The 16,585-nt window shown below is 35.6% G+C and overlaps 2 long non-coding RNA genes across 3 annotated transcripts in view; one reads left to right on the top strand and one right to left on the bottom strand.

The window, feature by feature from the left end:
* The window catches only part of LOC106869856 (uncharacterized), a 59,776-nt gene extending 53,338 nt beyond the window's left edge, over positions 1–6,438 (bottom strand). Inside the window, exons 1-2 of one of the 2 annotated variants that reach the window (XR_001409446.2) lie at positions 5,675–6,438; positions 4,606–4,868 (exon numbers count right to left, since the gene is read on the bottom strand). This is a non-coding gene — a long non-coding RNA (uncharacterized LOC106869856). Of the gene's footprint in view, positions 1–4,419; positions 4,869–5,674 lie in introns of those variants that run through there. The other variant, XR_008263678.1, reaches the window with a different exon arrangement.
* Positions 6,439–6,520: 82 nt separating this feature from the next.
* LOC128247305 (uncharacterized) overlaps positions 6,521–16,585 on the top strand; it is a 15,301-nt gene continuing 5,236 nt past the window's right edge. Inside the window, exon 1 of the long non-coding RNA XR_008263679.1 lies at positions 6,521–6,615. This is a non-coding gene — a long non-coding RNA (uncharacterized LOC128247305). The remainder of the gene's footprint in view (positions 6,616–16,585) is intronic.

The raw sequence follows: 16,585 nt of genomic DNA, 5'->3' as shown, positions 1-16,585 counted from the left end.
TATATATAAATGTGGTCATGTTTGAATATGAATACATGGATACATACGTTTGTATCTATCTATCTATCTATCTATATATATATCTAACTATCTAGCAATCTATCTTCGTATCTCTTTCTGTCCATATATGTGTGTGCCTTGCATACGTTCTGATATTCCGTTGCGATCATATTCCTTGGAGATACTCATTGCTACACGCTTCACTAATCCTTATCCCTAAGCCTGATCACCTTCCCCACCATTTCACTTAAATAGGCGCTCAGAGGTTTAAGCTGTTCCCTCTTTCTATCTCTCAAAATTTCCTAAAATCCTCTGTCCTGTCTCCCCATGTTTCGCCTTCCCCTCTCCATTTTTTCTCCTCTTCATTTTAACCTTCAACCCCTGCTCTTCAAGGCCTATTTTCTCCTCATCCTTCATGTATATATAGAATCGTTTGTCTTTCTTACTCGCCTTTTCCTTATCCTACTCTGTGTACCTATCTATCTGCATGTCTGTATGCATGTTTGCAACTTTGTATACATTCAAGCATGCATATATTCATATAAACATACATACATCATACATACATATATCATACATAAGTACATTCAGAAATATAAGTAGACGGAAAAGTTCAAGTGTGCGCGCGTTTGCGAGTGCGTGTGTACGTGTCTACAAATATCTTCTCCATTTTCCTGGGTCACGTCTCGCTCCACTAACAACGTTTTTGAATGAATTTACTTCTTTACTTCCTCTAGAAATTTTACTGACACCACCACCAGCAGTAACGCCGCCCTACGACAACTACAATCTTCATAGCTGTTGTCGCTAATGTCGCTAATGTCTCCCCGATTGATGTCAGTCCGATCTCCAACACCAACATCAACTTACCTAATATTGGTTTCATTGACCCCAGTGCTCAGCTGGTACTTATTTTCCCGACCACAAAAGGATGAAAGGCAAGCCGACTTCGACGGAATTGACCTTTTATTAATATTCCAGAAAATAAGCTTTCGTTCTTCTGAAGGCCTAAGTTACAAAATTGAGACGAATAGAAATAATGTTGATATTGGGCGATGGAAGGGAAAAAGAACGTACAGCAAAATAATTGTATAGATAGATAGATAGATAGATAGATAGATAGATAGATAGATAGATACTGAGAGAGGGAGTGATGGATATATACTGTAAAATAAACAAGAAAATGGAGATAGATAAATAGATAGAATGGTCGAAGAAATAAAAATATATGGAGCTAAATAAACAGATGGAATGGTCAAAGAGGTATGTAGATAGAAGGTTATTTTTATCAATATTTTGAGCTGGCAGAATCATTAGCACACCAAGCAAAATGCTTAGCGGCATTTCGTTCGTTTTTACATTCTGAGTTCAAATTCCGCCGAGGTTAATTTAACCTTTCATTCTTTCGAGGTCGATAAAATAATTACCAGTGAAGCACTGGGGTCGTTGTAATCGATTTCCCCCTTACCTCGAAGTTGCTGGCTTTGTGCCAAAATTCGAACCCAATATTTCGTATCACATTTTGTAAATAATGACGCCGCTTGTTACAAGTTTCCAAGAGGTCTGTCACTGGTTCACAATATCTTTGTCCGCATGAACGAAAATGAAAAGTCTAATGCAAGTAATTTAGATTACCATCTTCTTCGGTCTTCTCGAAGATGCTTATGTACTAAATCGGTGAATCGAAGAAACGTTGGACGAAACACCTGCTGTATTCATTCCGGCTATTTGCCGTCTGAGTTCAAATTCTGCCAAGGTGTACTTCAATTTTGATCATATCGAGGCTAAATCAATCAAGTAATAGCCTCACCTAGTAATATGGTGAACTGTATCAACCTTGAGCGAGATGTCTTGTTGCATTTGTTCCGGTTCATTGTATTGTGTTTAAATTTCACCGTGGCTTACCAATCTCAACGAAATGATTTGTAACCCCTATTTTCAGAGCTGTAGCTAGAAGCACTTACCATTAAAGGTGCAATGGCCCAGTGGTTAAGGCAGTGGACTCGCAGTCATAGGATCGCAGTTTCGATTCCCAGATTGGGCGTTGTGAGTGTTTATCGAACGAAAACACCTAAAGTTCCACGAGGCTCCGACAGGAGGCGGTGGTGAACCCTGCTGTACTCTTTCACCACAACTTTCTCTCACTCTTTCTTCTTGTTTCTGTTTACTTGTATTTACCTATGTGGGTGTCACACTGAATCTCCCCGAGAACTATGTTAAGGGTACACGTGTCTGTGGAGTGCTCAGCCACTTGCATGTTAATTTCACGAGCAGGCTGTTCCGTTGATTGGATTAACTGGAACCCACGTCGTCGTAAGCGACAGAGTGCCACAACTTAGCATTAGATCGATATGCAGCACCTAGAGCAAAGAGATAAGTGGTGATTGTGCTGCTACTGCTGCTGCTGCTGTTTACATTGTTTGTTGAGACATACACTCGTGCGCACACAAACACATTCACACAAACACACACGCATAAACACACATACATTCATAAAAGCTTTCACTTTCTTCTCAAATAGGCCGACGTTTAAATTCAAATCATTTTGTAATTGTGGATATGTTGAATCTTATGTCATTAATATATCTATCTCTAAAATACATATATGTCATCGTTTGAAACAATAATTTTTCTATGCTTGCAAGCGTCTGAAAGAATTTGTTGAGGCAGATTTTCTGCAAACGGATGCCCTTCTTGTCGCCAACCACCACCCTTTCCCATGCAAGGTAATATATCACCATGGGCGGACATTTTTTTTTTCGAAAGACAGGAAATATACGACACCACGTAATGAGAGTGACGTTCATTTACAACTATAGTATGATGTCAAGACAAAAACTCACACGCGCGCATACACCCTCATAAATACAAATATATGTATAAATACACACATACATTTATACACAGGACGGGCTTCTTTCCATCTACCAAATCAACTCCAAATATCCATGCAGTGAGTTGTGTTTGATGTATACTTCAGAAGTCCACTTTCCAACCATGTTGGTGGGGAGCAGTGTATCGATCAGTCGATCGATAGAAAGTTAAGAAGAAATGAATAAGTAATGAATAGAAACCTAAACATTTTAACATCTTTATGACCAGGTGGTTAGGATAATTTGGGAAATTTTAGATGTTATTTTTGTAGTGTTTTAGACAAAATTTTACAAGCTTAATAATTGATGTATACTCTTTAATAAATTTTGATTGATTTCTTTCAGAAGTTAATTCCGAAGCGCAGAAATCCTTAATTTCAAACATGAAAGAAAAAAAAAAAATATGCGTTTACTTCTTTTGCATGAATTCAAGCTTGGAAATAATGCTTCCCAAAGAACCGCCAATATCAACGGAGCATGGGGGTAAAGGGTCCACTATTGATCGGGCGGTAAGACGGTGGCTTGAGAGATTCCGCAGTGAGATTAAGAGCCTTAAAGGTCAATAAGGTAGAGGGCGCCTATCCACCCTTGAAGATCAGCATTTGAAAATAGTACACCTAACCAGAGCATTACATGGAAAGTTTAGTGTAAGCAACTGGAAGAAATGCATGTTTACTTGAACAAAAGGAGACCTTCACTTGTTAATCGACGTGGTCTAATTCTGCTCTACGACAATGCTCGACCGCACGTTTCCAGAATGACATTTCAGAAGCTCACAAACTTGTAATACAAGATTTCGCCACATATTCTATATTCTCCTGATCTTTCACCCACTGACTACCACTTTTTCAAGCATCTAGACAATTATTTTTAAGGCAAAACACCTTCCGTACCAAAACCAATGTCGAAGCTGAATTCAAGATTTGCTTGGCATCAAAATCTTTGGATTTTATCGAAGAGGCATAAATGACCTTGTTAATCTATGGGGAAAATGCATAGCTCTTCAGGGATCTTATTTTGAATAATTAAACTTTTGTACAGTTGTTTTTGAAGAATATAGGCTTATTTTTAAAATCAGCCATTATTTTCCGAACAACCTAATACATGTAAAAATGAGAAGGAAAACCTTTAAGTTTATCAATAACAAAGAACTGTGAGAGTTCTACATGAACTATCAGGACATTGATTGAGGTGGTGGAAATGGAAAACGCTTAAATATTGCAGAGAATAGGAGGATACTATAAGTTATTCATTTTGGGCAGAGGTGAGGGCAGGAATTGCTTTTTATTTTGTTTTAAATATGTTTTACTAGTAATGGTTGTATATTTATTTATCCATGTCATAAGATCAAACTTAACGAAATACAAGTTGTCATTTCTCTTCCGTTGTCTAATAGTTTTGTATACATTTAAAATAATAATAAAAATATAAAATGAAATTACGAAAACAAAAGCAACACCAACAAATAAACTATAACAAAAAAAAATAAATATAACAAAATATTATTTTAGAAAAAAAAAATTACAAAAGAACCGTAGAACAAATAAGCAAGTAAAAATTACGGTTATTTTTCAAAAGAATTAGATACAGTAATTTAAAAAAAAAAGACAAAATTTGATATTTTCTCAAGAAAATCAGCTTATATTCCTACGACTTTGCGGCCAACTCTTGGACAGATTGTTCCCAAAGCTCTCTATAAGCAGTACAAATCTGTATTGTCTATTCCGATTACCTTCTTTCTTTGTTTCTTTCTTTCACCCCTTCTTCATTTCTCTTTTTCTCTCTTTCGATCTTTCTCTCTTATTTCCTCGTTCAGCGTCTTCTGTCCTCTCTGTCTTCAATTCTTTCTTTCACTTTACACTCCAATCCCTTTCCGTTCCATCGCACTCTTTTCTTTTCTTCTTTTGGCTTTTATTCTTGTTGTTGTTGTTGTTGTTCTTTTTAATACTTAAAATGGATTTAAAGATTTACCCTTGCCAACTTTTACTTTGATATCTGGAAACAATATACAAAAAAATTTATTTACTTACACACATATATACATATGTGTGTATATGTATGTGTATGTAAACACACACACACACACACACGCGCACACATACACACAAGCATACATGTATTTTGTCGTTATGCTTACATGAATACATAAATCTTCACATAATATACACAAAATTTTTAAAAATTCACTATATATATAAATATATATACTCAAACACTAGGTATAATCGCTGTATCATCCATTTATATGCTTACATGCGTACATACATACATATATAGATTTAAAAGTACACACACATACACACATACACACATATATATATACGCTAAAAATACATTTTATAATACGTAGATATAAAATTTATAAATACGAAAATGCTTAAAAATTTCGCCAGGCACCAAAGCGACTTAACGGGCGTTCTACTAAACCAAAATATTGTTTAAGCATTTGGAATGTTTGGATTTGAAATGTAGGTTTCGCGTTCTTTGTTTGTTAATCTGTTTAGATATTGACTTTTTGCTCATCTTTTCGCTTGCATATGATGATGCTGTGATCGTCGTCATTGTTATTATCATTATTATTATTATTATTATTATTATTATTATTATTATTATTATTATTATTATTATTATTATTGTTCATTTTAACTATGAGGTATGTGGAAGTCATTCATTAGATATGCATCTTTAAATGTATGTATGTATCTATGTAAACTCATTGTGACATCTTCATGAAGCGATTAAATGAAAGTTATCTAAAAAAAAAAAAGAAAAAAGAGACTTCAGCCTCCGCCCGTACGTACATCGAGTTCTTTAACATAGAAAGTTAATGAAGTGGTCATCAGATACTGTCTTCGCTGCTGCTCGATAGCTTACCACCATTGAGTTAAACAATCCAGCAATGGTGTCTTTATGTTTGTTGAACCGGCTAGAAACAGCTGTCAAACTTCCCTCAAATTCTATCCTATCTTCAAAAGAAGAAAATATTGGATAATCTGGTCCTAGATTCATTAAATCTGAACAAAGATAACATGAGCATAACTGAGGCATCTTTGATTACAGATTTGTTCGAACATCGCTGGGATGAGGTTAAATAAAATCAACAGGGACTACAATAGCAGCAACAACAATGGAGCTGGTTTATTTGGTTGAGAAACTGAAGTGAAAAGCAATAACGTCACAAAGTGAAACTGCTAAAACTAGTCGTTTCGAAATTCGAAACACTTCTGGACCTAGTTATTTCCTTAATTAATTTAATATTGAATATCAAAAGCACAGTTTTCAATACTTTGTTTAGATTTATAGTTGGTATTATTCACATTTTGCTAAAAATTACAATTTTAATATGTTTGTTGTGCGATGTTAAGAAACCACAGGCGTAAAAAACAATCCCAGTGAACTGCACTCTGCAATACGTTTTCTATTCACTGTATGAACACCAATATTATCCTTAATGAAGGGTTAATAAAGTTAACAGTTTCGGCCTCGAGCAATGTCGAGATCTGTGCTTAATATAAGGAAAATCTAGTGTAATAGGAACTGCAATGTGACGATATGCAGCTTTACATGTATGTATGTATATATGTATGTAAACTTATTGTGACGTAATGTGACGTTATGTTTCCTGAGAACTGAAGCTGGAAGCAATTTTTAATTCCATATGAGCTCATGTATACTGTTAGTTTTAATAAATAGAAAGGCATGAATGCTACGAAACAGTATTACAAGATACACTCTTATATATGTATGTATGCATATTGATTTCTTAAACATAAATTTACGTAAGAGGAGAATGAGTTTGTGTGACATACGTGCATTTATCAAGAATATTAATTAGCAGCATAAATGAAATTGAATAGTTTTTAACTAGGAGTCGAAACCGGATGTTAAACTCAGCACGCAGATAAATTGTTCTGCGATGTCGGCAGAGACTTACTTAATATATCAACGTTAATAATACAACTGCCATTACAGCTGCTTCTGTAAGCGCTACTAATCAGAAACAAATAAAAGATTTAATTGAAAGCAATAAACACTAATAAAGTAGCCATTTGATGAAGCAGCAAGAATGATGTTGAATTATTCACCGTAATTACCCAATTAAAAAAATTAACCGCGAATTAATTTGTACAACATGGCATGCACTGCATCGGAATAATACGTGCCAAGAAAATAATCACTCGGCATATTTAGTTTCTAACGAGTCTCTGCTAACAGTAAATTAGTTTCTGAATTAATACTTTCGAAAAATAAATAAATAAAGCATTTTTTGTTGGAAGAAGTATATAATGAAGCTAAAACGCTTGACTACAAGGGCTTCTAAATTTATTTAAAAAGAAAGGGACTAGGAATATATTAATAAATCTTCTTGAAAAATTGCAGATAGTACTGATTTTAATATTTATTTCTTAAAATAGGCGGTGACTCGGCAGAACCATTAGCACGTCGGGCAAAACCCTTAGCAGGATTTCTTACGTTCTGAGATCGCATTCCATCAAAGTCGAATTTGCTTTTCATCCTTTCGGAGTCGATAAAATAATCGTCAGTTGAGAGCTGGTATTGATGTAACCGACTTACTCACTCCTCCATAATTGCTGACCTTGTGCCAATATGTAAACCTTTTAGTTTCTTTTCGTCATCAGTTTGCTTTTATTGTTAGTGCCCATAAGCCTCAGATCAGCCTAGGCCGAGCAGATCAACGTACAAAGCCCTACAAACTGCGATTATTCCGTCTTTTCTTTGCTTCATTTTTTATTTTTATTTTGGCAAGCTACGTGCGTCCAAGACAAAATTATTCAATGTGTTATTACATTTTTAAGGTACCATTTGGAGGCAATTCGGTTGCTATTCTTAATGGGTTATGATCGATTGCCATGTATATCTCAGATTATTTCAAAAAAATTTATTGCACAGGCTGAAATATTTGTGTAGTTAACAAGTTTAGTGTTTTAGATTCAGTTTTACTGCACGACTCCTTGGTGAAGTAATTTCTACTATAGCCCCGGGATGACCAATGCCTTACGAGGGAATTTGGTTGACGGAAACTGAGTGGAAGCCCGTCGTGTATATGTGCGTATCAGTGGCGGCTCGTGTATAGGAACTGCGGAACTGCAGCACCTCCTATTTTCACTCAATGTTATCGATAGCATTCAATATAATGAGTCCTTTTTTCTTTAATTCTTTCTTTATACTTGTACACTATATAGTCCTTAAGCTTAATGTCAGCAGCCATCCCCTAGTTTATGATAAAAATACAAACATCCTTGTATAGAACTGTGCACTTCACAGTTCCAGCGATACAGTGTTTGGCTGTTGTGCGCATGCTCACATGTCCGAGATAGGAAGCTTCACATTGTGGAGAGAGAAAGCATTGAGTGAACGACAGTGCCGGGTGAAAAGTAGTGTTTCTTTTTGACTCCGCGTGTGTTGTGCTTAAAAACGTGTTTTATATTCTTGAATGTGATAAAGTGTAGAATTAGATTATTATCCTGCTTCCAACTTCAGTTTTGTTGCCAGGATTTGAAAAATAGGGCACATTTCCCCTCCTTATTTTGTGATTTAGTGGGGATTTTTGAAAAACAAGGGGAAATTCGCGGCAATTTTCTGTGAACAAATTAAACACACTACCCGGCAGTGGATAAAACGCGAACCGATCAAGTTTATGTATAAATTTTCTTTTTATATGTTTGTCTCCTTTTACACAATATTAAAATAACGGCTAAAATTTTTCTGAAGCAGCACTCTCATTAATTTTATCTACGAGCCACCACTGGTGCGCATATATATTTGTGTATATATATGTGTGTGTATGTGTGTATGTGTGTGTAAATATATGTATGTGCAAAGAGGGTATGTGTTGCTTTGTCCAAGTGCCACTTGATTGGGTGTTGGTTTGTTTTCGGCCCCCTAAGTACCACACTTATAAAATAATACTGGAATCCATTCGTAATAAATTTTTCAAAGCACTGCCATAGCATGACTGCAGTCAGTTGACTAATACAAATAAAAGAAAGAATAGACATTTCCAACGTTTATGACATCTGACCTAAGGACGAACAGACACAGAATTGTATTGAGGAAGCATTGTACAACAAAAAAATCGACACTGTAGAATCGCAAAGTGGTTTCGGTTCAATTCCGCTTCTTTTGTTTACTTACAACACTAATATTCTTGGGAAAGGTATGAAAACCAAGACTATTCCAATTCTTCTTTCTTAAATGTACAGAACCGTGTTGCAGGTCAAAAGTAACCATTATTTTATTTCCTCTTGATATATCCACTTGAATAGTTACGAAGGGATTGTTGGTGCCACCATATGAGAATTTTTTTTCTTGGCCTCTTCACGCAGCACATTTCAACAGACAGTGAGAGAAAAGAGGTGTGAAAGAGAGATAGGCATCGATACCAGACATCAATATATGACTTGTACTTTCTCTATCGACTTAGAACTGGTGAAAGTCAAAATTATGTTCGGCAGGATTTGAACGTGTAGCGCCGAGTTCCTGAACAAGTACTGCAAAGGAATCTATCCAGCGCTCTGACGATTCGGTTGAAAAGCCAGCTTACTATTGTTATAATTCAAATGCTACTGCAAGAAGGAAAGACAGTAGAATAAATTAAGTAGAGATAGTAACAAGCATTACAATATTTAGTCTTTTATCTCTCACAATTAACTTACAACTAGCTTAATTTCAATTATTTTTATCGTGAATCTAATATAGATTTTCTTTTTTTGTCTTTTTTCACTCTCTCCCTTTTTTTGTTTTTCCTTTTGCATATACACAAAGCCTCAGATTGCTTTGAAAGACAAAAGTAAGAATATGATTTCCCTTATAATTCTACGTAAATAAAGTGAGATGGTTACAACTGGGAATCTTGTGACTGTCAATTTATTAATGTTCGAAGATAAAGGTTAAAAACATTATTAGCCTAGATGCAATTTCAACTGAGATACGATACACTGGAGAGACGAATCTTGTAGTGTTAGATTCATATATCTTTTGTGAAGATGCTTGTTAGATGGTATTTACCAATTAGCAGAGTCACATGATATTGTCAATGTGGAATTAAATACGACATATACAATCGTTTCTATTATCATAATATAATTACAACTCAATTGCTTGGTTACATCTGATATCGAAGTAATATCTCAAAATATAACAATGATTTCTGTGAAAGCTATTGCATACCATATTACCACTACAAGAGATATAAAGCATTATGTCTCAAGCCCCTGATGGATTTATGGATGAGAATATTGAAACGCGTTGCATTCATATATTCACTAGAGAAATAGATATTATAAAGACATATAGGAATGGGTGCTGAAAAGTTCCTGGCTTTGGGTAAAAGAAAATACAGGAGGATCAGCTAATTATGATTTTATTGAACACATTTCCCTCTCAGATTCACACACTTTTTCCAGCGGTCATTCAGTTTTTCTAAGCCCTGTAGAAGAACTCGGAAGGTTGTGGTTCCAACCAGGTCTTTTGCGATATCCTTAAAACCTGGAAGATTCAGCACCCGATCGTATGCCCATGTACGTGTGCTTTTGGTATTTTGGTCTGGTCGAAGGAACTAATCCTATAGTCTTCGCAGGCTTTCTATAACAACAGGAATGTATCTTTTAGCAGATTAAACAAAGGACTTCATAAGCAAGAGTTTATAGCAATAAAAGATTAAGATAATTATGTTATGAGACAAAGTGAAATAACTTGATGCAGATACATCTAAACGAACGCCAAACGCATACATATATATTTGTGCGTATAAGTATATATGCACAGACACAGACAGGCGCACATACACACTGATATGCACACACATACACACATACCGACCCATTCCCGCACACACACAACACACGCATACCGACCCATCCACACATACATTAACGCGCACGCGCGCACACATACACAAACACACACACACACACGCATTTATGATCAGATTTATATTGTGTCGGCGCTTGAGGTTTCACAAACTCATGAAACCTCAGTTGCTGATGTTCATTAGGGACGATAATAAATAAATTTTACACTCAAGTGTCTATATCATTTCATAGTTTTCCCGTTCGTTATTACTAAAGCGTATGTATGTATGTATGTATGTATAACAAGATCGCTAATGAAACGTTTCATGGATAACTATATATAATGCTATTAGAAATTCAATTGAAAATTAATATAACTGTACATGCGTGTGGCAAGGTATTTCAAACGTTTTCCTGTGATTTTGTGCCGACGTTTTAAACATGAATTACTACTGATATAATGTATGCATTTTCATTCAAACGCTGAATAATAGCTTATCAAATTCTCTTAAGTAATTTTTAGGGTAAATCTTATTATTATTGAATTCTAACATTGAATCAAGATCACATAAAGTAGTAAAGGACACAGTCTATTAAATCAACTTAATTTCTTGATAGGTATTTAGCGACATTTATTATTGTGCATATGTTTGTTTTCCTGTCTTTTGTTACTGTCTAGACGTTGAACCTTCTTCTTCTTCTTCTTCTTCTTCTTCTTCTTCTTCTTCTTCTTCTTCTTTGGTAGTATGATTTCTTGTTTGTATTTGTTAGTTTCCTTGAATACTGAAAACAGTTTTTTGTTTTGCTCGTGTTTTGTGGCTATTTGTATTAGTTTTCCTTGCTTCTGAAGTAGGTATTTTTGCAGTCCGATGGTGGTTATTTTATAATAGTTTTTCAGCTGTATAAGGCTTCTCCCACCTTCTGTACGTTGTATATATAGCCTTTCTATGTCAGATTTTGGGTGGTGCATCCTAGATCCTGTCATTATTTTTCTTGTTTTCCTGTCTATTTTCATTAGTTCGTTTAGTGTTCAGTTAAGGATATTGTAGCTGTAACTTATAACTGGGACGGCTAAAGTGTTAATACCTATTATCTTGTTTTTAGCATCGAGCTCTGTTTTTAGCGTCGAGCTCTGTTTTTAGTATTGATCTAACTCGTCTATAGTACTCTTTCTTTATTTTTTCTTTCATTTGTGTGTGTTGTATCCTATCTAGTTCATTGATTCCTAAATATTTGTATGGCTGGCTTTCGTCTAATTCTCTTATTTCATTGGCTTTATGTAGTTTGATGTTGCTACTCTTAACTAGTTTTCCGCTTTTCAGGGTTGCTTTGGTACATTTTTCTAATCCAAATCTCATATCTATTTCTTTGGTAAATCCATGTACTGTCTGTAGTAGTGTTTCTAGCTGTTTATCATTTGTAGCGTATAATTTTAGGTCATCCATATATAAAAGGTGGCTGATTGTTTTGCCGTAACATTTGTATCCACATCCAGTTCTATTTAGCAATTCAGTTAAAGGTGTGAGTGCCAGGCAGAACAGGAGTGGAGAGAGCGTGTCTCCCTGGAATATTCGTCTTTGGTTTTCACGAGTCCCTCTTTTGTTCGGAGCTGTAGCACTGTCTGCCATTTATTCATTGAGTGCCTTATGTATTTTATAATTATTGGTGCCACCTTGTTTATGGCTAGTGTTTCGAGGATCCACGTGTGGGGAACATTATTAAAAGCCTTTCGGTAGTCGATCCAGGCCATACTGTGGCCTTTCTTCTTTCTGTGGCTGTCGTCAGTTATGGCCTTATTGATCATTAATTGATCTTTACAGCCGTATGAGCCCTTGCAGCATCCCTTCTGCTCTTCTGGAAACAGGTTGTTTTCTTCCAGGTGCTTACTCAATCTTTGCGATATTATTGCAGTAAAGGCTTTGTAGATTGTAGGGAGACAGGTTATAGGTCTGTAGTTTTGTGGTTTTTCTGTTTCTGTGGATTTAGGAATTAGGCTGGTTTTCCCTTTCCTGAGCCATTCAGACATTGTCTCTGGCTCTGCTAGTATGTCGTTAAAGTTTTCAGCCAGTTTTTTATGCATTCCTGTCAGATATCTTAACCAGAAGTTGGGGATCTTGTGGTGCCCAGGTGTCTTCCAGTTGCTTAGTCTTTGCAGTGCCTTGGTGCCCTCTTCAGTTGTTATAGGGGTCCAGAGTTGCTCAGGTGCTAAATTCGTTGTGTTAATAGTCCTTTTCTGAGGTTGTTCCTTCACCGAACATATTTCTTTCCAAAATTCTTCCACTTCTTCTGCTGTTGGTGCGGCAGTAACGTCCATTTTATTTTTGCCAAGTTCTTGGTAGAATTTTTTTGGTTTGGATTTGAACTGTTTGTTTTGTTCAAAGAAATGTTGGCGTTTCTAATATCGGCGGATCATTTGTGCCTTGGCAAGGCCATCTTGCTTTAGCTTTTCTTTTACCTCAGGTAAATATTTTTCTGCAATGTTGTATTTGCACAGTATTTTTGTTTTCTTCTTGTTACTTAGTAGTGTTGATTGTCTACTAATTTCGTTAAGAATCGACAGATCTTTTCTCTTTTTTAAAATTTTGTTTTGGATATTATTTATCCACAAGGTTTGTTTGGGTGGTGGTACTCCTGTTTGGTTGGGTTTGAGGGAGTATCCTGCTTCTTTTGTGGCTAGAGTGGCTGCTGCATATATTATGTTATTTTTCTCAGTGATATTGCCATTTGTTTCTGTGGCTATTATTTCCGTGACGGCTAGGTTCATGCTATTTATTATTGATGTTGTTTTACTGTCTATTTTGATTTTTGGGGGGTATAACTTGTGGTCCATTCTAAGATCTGTGGTTTTCAGTTCTTTGATTATTCTCATTTTTATAGTATCATAATCATTAGGTTCCCCTACACAGTTTCCAGATTTTAGATTTGTTTCGCCTTCCTTTTCGTTCATGTTTGTCTGTGGTATTCTGGATTGGTACACTTTGTACATTATTATACATCCCACTGGCCTGGGTTTGTTGTTTCTTGTTTACTTCATTTTTGTTGGGAATGTTACGTTTGTCTTCGTGTTTTACTGTGTCAGTGTTTATATTATTATTTGGCATTGTTGTGTGGCTACTATCTAGATTTTCCTGACGTATTTTTCCTTTTAATTGTTCTATTTCTATTTCTAATATTTTTTTGCCTTGAGAATATATATTTGTATGTTAGCTAGTTTATTAGGGTTCATTGTTGTATCCAGGTCTTTATTTAGGTTATTTTTCCTCCATATTCTATCTGTATGTGTTGTTGAGTTTTCGTTCTTTGGGTAGAGCATTGTTGTAAAATATGCGTGTAGGATTGAAATATATTTCTCACGTGTCCATTTATGTCTTTTTGGTTTTATTTGCGGGACATGAAGAACAAAGTCTGGTCCTTCATTTTGACGGTCATCGTTTTCGTAGGGTACCGGTCCGTTCATTTCTGTTGTCAGATTGTTTTGCACGTGTAGTTTTTCGTACTTTTTGTATAACAAGTTTAAAGTACGCACTTCCCGATTGTTATTCTTGGGTTGAATAATACCGGTATTATTTAATTTATTTGTAATTTTTTTGTACATGGTGTTTGGGGCCGGAGATGGTCTGGTGTCGATGGATCGTAATTTATCAAGCGTGTTTACATGTGCTGTGCGAGCAGTGGAGATGATATCCAGTTAAAATACATCATTTCATTTGGAAAATAGAAATAAATTTCAATGAGTATTACTTACTCGGATATAGTCCAGCCCTTTGTCAGTTATTTTTGGCTCCATGCGATGTCTCTATTTCCGATGTTTTGGGATAAATTTCGGCGCAGTGTTTTATCGCTCTCACATGCTAAACGTCCTCTGTTCTCTCCTTAAACGTCCCCTCGGGTTATACTATGTATTGAAAACAGTGATTTTTTTTCTTTTTCGTTACATTAATCAAGGACTTAAAACTTAGATGTGAGCAATTTTTCTAAGAACATGAGCTGTTCCAAGAATGTCTGACATGTGGGGAGCACTCCTCTGTCCGTCTTGATGTCTATTGCAGGAGAAACAAATCAACTGATAATTGGTACCGACTTTTAGCTCTGCTGATGGACATCTCATTCTTAATATATCTACTTTTAATTCAGCACATTTTGTGATCTAATCTACTTCTTTGTCTGGAAAAGTTTTGTCTGAATTGCACTATTCCGAAACACTTTCCTTTCTCCTGTATCTGATCTACGGTGGTAAATCATGTCATATGTCTGAATGTCAAAATTCCATGGAAACTTTGGTTTACCAGCTTTCATTTAGAGTCCTTGACACAGCCTCGAAATAAACAACAAGAACAGTATAGTCATGCACCTAAATATAACACTTGCACCTACAAATGTCATTGTCAAAGAAGAGAACATGCGTCGCATAGGTTGATATACATACACACACACACACACACACACACACACACACACACACACACACACACACGCACATATATATATATATATATACGCATATATATATGTATATATATATATATATACATATGTATATGTATATATGTGTGTTTGTGTGTATGTGTGTGTATATACATACACATACATACACATATATATATATCCAGTGCAAATGCACTTTGTACGTGTCTATGTATTTCTCGGAGTAGACGCGTGCATGTATTATCTAATAGATAGATGCAGTATATACAATATATTTTAACAAAACCTGATTGTTACCCCCACTGCCTCCACAGAGCCGACCATTCCCCTTCGCTTCCTGATTGCTGAGTAAAAGATCGGCAGTGGGGAGTTCCTGCAGAGAACATACTCCCTCGTTTCATTTCATCACTTCGCACTTACTCTTATTGATGGAATGTAGATATTTCTTGTCTAATTTTTAATAACACATCTTTATTTTTTCAACCCCTAATATTTGACATGTTTAGCTATATAGATGCTGGGAGCATGATTTTTAGTTAGGTTGGAAATCGTCGGGCAAGGTGAATGGTTTGGTGCTGAAAAGGGGTGGGTAGTTATATCTATATGTATGTATGCATGTATGTATGTACGCATGTATGCATGTATGTATGTATATTTTATGTATTTGTGTAAGTGTACATACACACACACATATTGTGTGTGTGTTTAGGTACTTATGCATGTGTATGCTTATATATGTATATAGGTAGGTAGGTTGGTAGGAAGGTATGTAGGTAAGTGGGAAGGAAAGTGGGTAGGGAAATAGGCAGGTAGGAAAGATGGCGACATCAGTGGATTGCAAAAGTGTACGAGGTGGGTGGATGCGGGTTAGAGAAAAAAAAATTAGTGTAGTGGTTAAAGGGATGTTGTGGGAAGTTAAATAATTATCAAGGTAGATAGGAAAGTAGAGATAGGCTGAAAAAAGAAAAGAAGATGAAGAAAACGTGATGATAATGAGGATGATGATGATGAGGATGACGACGACGACGATGAGGTTAATGGTGATAATGATGATGGTGATGATGGTGATGAAGACGATGATGATGAGGGTGATGAAGACGGTGATAATGATGATGATGCTGATGCTGCTGATGATGATGATGATGCTGGTGCTGATGATGATGATGGCAATGGCGGAGAGCAAAAAAGACAAGACAAAGAAGCGAATTTGATACAAAGAGCAAAAATTAGATAGGTTTTAAAATTTTGAAGTAAAGTTGTTGCCAGGAAGGCAAAATGCGAGTACGTATCTGTCTATGAAGTTGTTTAAGTATACACCTCTCCCCATATCTATCTATCTATCTATCTCTCTATCTACCTATCTATCTATCTATCTATCTATTTATCTATCTATCTATCTATCTATTTATCTATCTATCTATCTATCTATCTATCTATATATATATATATATATATATATATATATATACACAC

This window comes from Octopus bimaculoides, chromosome 3 (assembly GCF_001194135.2).
Source record: "Octopus bimaculoides isolate UCB-OBI-ISO-001 chromosome 3, ASM119413v2, whole genome shotgun sequence".
NCBI classification, from domain to species: Eukaryota; Metazoa; Mollusca; class Cephalopoda; order Octopoda; family Octopodidae; genus Octopus; species Octopus bimaculoides.
The sequence above is the reverse complement of the archived record's forward strand: the minus strand, read 5'-3'. Positions and strand labels throughout refer to the sequence as shown.